Source organism: Arachis ipaensis, chromosome B02 (genome assembly GCF_000816755.2).
Source record: "Arachis ipaensis cultivar K30076 chromosome B02, Araip1.1, whole genome shotgun sequence".
In the NCBI taxonomy this organism is placed as follows: Eukaryota; Viridiplantae; Streptophyta; class Magnoliopsida; order Fabales; family Fabaceae; genus Arachis; species Arachis ipaensis.
In genome coordinates, this window is record NC_029786.2 from 37,054,008 (window position 1) to 37,058,536 (window position 4,529).

Consider the following 4,529-nt stretch of genomic DNA (forward strand, 5'->3'; position numbering starts at 1 on the left):
GCTCTATCGCCACGCTTTTGGTGACCTATCGCCACGCTTTTTCTTTTGCCACGCTTTTTACAAATGGCCACCCTTTGAAGCGTGGCCGTATGTGAGAGATATGGCCATGCTTTAAAAGCGTGGCCATATGGGAGATATGGCCACGCTTTTAAAGCGTGGCCATATCCAGAGGTACAGCCACGCTTTAAAAGCGTGGCAATAGCCTTATAAAATTAAAAAAAATCTTTTTACTGATTTTTACCTTCATCGATACAAAATATAAAATTTTCAGTTCTTTTTTATTACCAAACTTATAAATATAGTATGCAATTTTTATTACAAGACAAATCAAATAATAATTAGTGACATACATAATTTTCGCTATAATTGTTTTATACATTAAAAAACTAATACTCAAATACAAAATAAATCTCGAGTTCAAATTCCAAAACTAAAAACTGAAAAAAATACAGAAACAATACAACTTAAATACTAAGTCCTTTGCTGTTCCTCCTTCCTCTAGCCCTCTTAAACTTCCTTCCTTTAGATCATACATAATTGTTTCGGAAACATTTGTGAAATTTTTTACCTGCAAAAGATGGCAAAAATAGATACAAAATTGATAAATTATTTTGAAGCTTCACTTTCCATTCTAAACAACACTAGCTTTATTTTCTTTTAGCCTATTACTCAAAGTCGCAAACCAAAACATGTGTTATCTTGTAAAAAAACTTTAAAAGAAGATTAAAGAATAAAATTCTTGAAATTGTAAATTCACGCTTTTCCTGTGTTCCCACGCATCTCCACAATACAGTTTGGATCCTTTTGTCAAAGCTCTGCCCAAAAGCTTAGAAAGAGAATAAAGGGACAAACTTGGATGATATACATGCAAGCACAAATATCCAAAAACTCAATTATTGTAAAAGGCATTTCCACTTAAAAGGGTCATAGGAAAGAAGAAGAGAATTAAAGAAGGAATACCAGTGCTGTAGGGGCTCTCAACTTTAACTTGGGAACTCAGACAAACTCCCATGCTAGAAACAGGTTCCTCAATTACTGAATCCTTGTTTGTTATGTGAAGATTACAATCAAAAAAGCTGAGAACTCAAGTTAAGGTCCAGCACAACTGCATAAACAAACAAACAAACAACCATGAAAGGTGGACTGAATACAGAATAAGAAACAAGAAAAGATCTGAGGCCAAGAACCTGATGGGGAAATGCATTAGGACCCAGTTCTATTTTCCTTTTAACTTCAACCTTTATGGACCCCCATCCCTTCAATTTTAATTAATGCCTACAAGCTATAATGCCACTACAATTTACAAGCAATAAGTACACTAACTACACTAAATTGTTCAAAAACACAAACTACACTAACTCTATACAATCAATATACACACAAATTTTGCCAAAAATAAAACAGTAAAAACAAATTGAGAATTTGTTTGTCAGGACTCTATTATAAATATTTTAAATATTTTTTAGTATAAATAAATTATTTTTTAACAAATAAATTTTATTGGTAATTATTCACTAAATCAATGTGAACGCATTCTCTATTCTTTCCAAAACAAGGTGATGAAAGTTAGATATCATGTCACATAAAGGTAACCCTTTAACTCTATCAGCTTTAAAGTTTAAATAGCACTTTACTAAGTGATTAGTTGATTACTATTCAACCAATGTGTAGGCAACTAGGCATTAGGATTTACATTTCTGACCCATGAAACTCACCATGCTTTTGTAATTAGTCCAGATATAGCAACTGTGCAAGATCACATGGCTTGTAATTAATATTTAATAAAACACACAAATTGATTATTACAAGAGTATTCTATGAAGTTTAAAGATATTGATGCCATTCAGCTATTATAGCGAAAAATCAACCTATCTCACCAACTGAATTATTCTTATGAAAGTCTATATATCCACCAAACAAATATTGGATAAAGGTACCGGCATCAGAATAAGAATTGGGTACAGAAAAAAATCCAAATATGTTCAACTATAGTAATAAATCCATTCATATGCTTCCTTTTTTCCCTACCAATTTATACAGTAACATGACCATGTTGTTCCTACCAGGGATAATCGTAGGTTGAACAAAAAATGATAAAAAAATAACCCCATGAAGGTAGGTACTCTTAGAAGAGAGTATGGTGAGTATAGTGCTGCTTCTGCATGCATCATAGGAAATGAATATATACATGTAGAGATGATAAAAGTGAGAACAAAGTTTAGATCCATGCATAAGATAAATTAAGGACTGATATCAAAATTAATTATGTATGTCAAGAGGAGCAAGCAAGCAATCAGTTAAACTTGCATTGGTGACAGAATTAGAGTGGTTCAGTGAGTGATTCTAACGAAATTCCACTTCTATGGAGACAATCCAGCCTGGCAAATAGATCTTCTTTCTTATTCTACTATATTATATATATAGTTGGCCTGGGTCAAACGTCAGATATCACATGTATGTTAATCCAATACAATAAGTAGACAGAACATGTCAATGTGTGAAAATTGGAGTAGATAGAACCTGGAACTTGCATTTAGAGACCAAAAACATGTGTGTAGGTCAAGCCTCAACATTTTCATTGGTCTTAAAATATTCAACATATAAATGGAAAGAATCTTTTGACAATAACAGAACCTAACCACTCAATTATACATGATTATGCTTTAAATTTTTCCCTCCTCAACTGTTTTTTTCCTTTCAATTAGGCAGAATTAAGATAAGAACAGCCTAAACATAAGATAAGATCTAATGATCCATACGGATATATGGGCTAGCTAGATGATTTTACATTGTTTCAGCAGTGCTGAACACACTTTAATTATTACTTTAATATTGTAGGTTATTCGAGCTTATCTACAACTTACTACAATTACAGAAATGATCATTTTTTTATGCACTCATGAATCATGATTATATTGCTGAAAAAGGAGTATTCTCGTGTGGTTGATTAATATGGAGTAGGAGGAAGAAGGTGATTCTTAACCAAAGACCAAGACTCTTGCAAGTTTTCTTTAACCCATAGAAGCTGAAAAGTTTAGAATACTTTGGAAAATGAGTTCATAAAAGAGAGAATGATTCTTAAAACTATAGATGATGTAACAATAAATCATGTGAACCAACTGCATTGAGCAAAATGTAACCAGTTCAGTAGCTGGGAATGTAAACTTACCCATATCTGATCCATTCCAGGACAAGTTTTCAAATTCAAGGTCATTATCTTCCTCATTGCCAGTGGGTGCTTCAATCACACTAAGAGCAAGTTGCATCCAGCTTCTTTCAACTTTTGAATGAAATCATCAAACCTGTCTTCCAATTGCATAAGGCTATTAGCAAGTTGATTGCAGACACTAACTTCGCCATCCCAGTTCTCGCATAGCCAGAACATTTGCCACACACTTCGCAATACTGAGATGCTCATTGCTCCAACCTGAAACAAGACTGTAAGTTCACCAAACGAGGATTGACTTCCAATTAATTCTCAGGTATGTTTGGTTCGGGTTGAAATTTTTATGGATGAGCTCTGCATATAATTATACACAGCAAACCGTTCCATGAAAATTTCTACACTATCAATAAGAATTTAGAGCTGATGAATTAAGTCACTATCACTTTCATTCAATTTTCTCTTCCCCATTCTAGAAAATTCAAAAAACCATAAATATAAATATCAGATTATCAATAAGTAATTTCCTTTTCCAAATCACCAGAATACAAAATCAAAACTAAATCCAAATTCAAACATCCAAGCAAAGTTATCACGCAATCATTCTACACATAAACAAGTAGACAAAAAAGATCCAAAGAAGAAAGTAGGAATTTACCATATCTTCAACTTCTTGGAATCAGCTTTCTCCAGTGCAGCTTCAGAACCCTTTCTCTTACCATTGAGAGACTTCAAAGCCTCCTTCACAGACTCTGCAACCTCGGTGACACAGCGCTCAGACTCTTCCCTATACTTGGCTACATACTTGTGAGCTTCTCCATCGCCAGCAACCTTCTTACCTTTCTTCATCTGCTTCTTCAGAAACTCCTCCACAACCTTCTCCAGCCACCGCTCCTCCTCCGCTGCCTTCCACTCCTCCAGCTTCTCTCTGCATTCACGTGCCTCAGCCTTCTCCCACTCATGTTCCCGCAAGCGTCAAAATTGTTCATCTTCTTTTTCCCGGCCTATATCGCTGCCCTCAAAGCAGCGATCCGAACCCTCCCATGCCGCCCTTCAGCCGCAGAAGGAGTCGCACTGTCGGGAAGATGTTGCTGCCCTCCGGCGAGCAGATAGCCGAGGAGGAGACGGTAAAAGGCTAATAGCGTAAACGACGAGGAGACGGTAAGAGGCTAATGACGCTGACGTTGTTCGATGCTAGGGCAGAGGCGACGAGGAGACGAGGCGGAGGGGAGGCTAACGGCGCAGCGAGGGCGGTGCTGGTGACGGCGGGGATCTGAGATCTTTCTGGGTTGCCATTTATGAGAGTGACGGTAAGAGTTGAGAGAGAGAATCCCGATCGAAGCATTTGGATGGCCAAGTTTGAGGG

The 4,529-nt window shown here is 36.2% G+C and overlaps 1 long non-coding RNA gene across 2 annotated transcripts; it reads right to left on the minus strand.

Annotated features, from left to right (window-relative positions):
• On the minus strand, positions 441 to 4,098 carry LOC107628300. Of its 2 annotated transcripts, XR_001617691.2 has the most exons (4): positions 3,822 to 4,098; positions 3,170 to 3,427; positions 961 to 1,105; positions 441 to 568 (listed from the first exon to the last, which is right to left on the minus strand). It is a non-coding gene; the product is annotated as an uncharacterized LOC107628300 (long non-coding RNA). The 2 variants fall into 2 exon arrangements; XR_002357367.1 differs by lacking the exons at positions 441 to 568; positions 961 to 1,105 and adding an exon at positions 2,501 to 3,025 and having other exon boundaries at positions 3,822 to 4,095.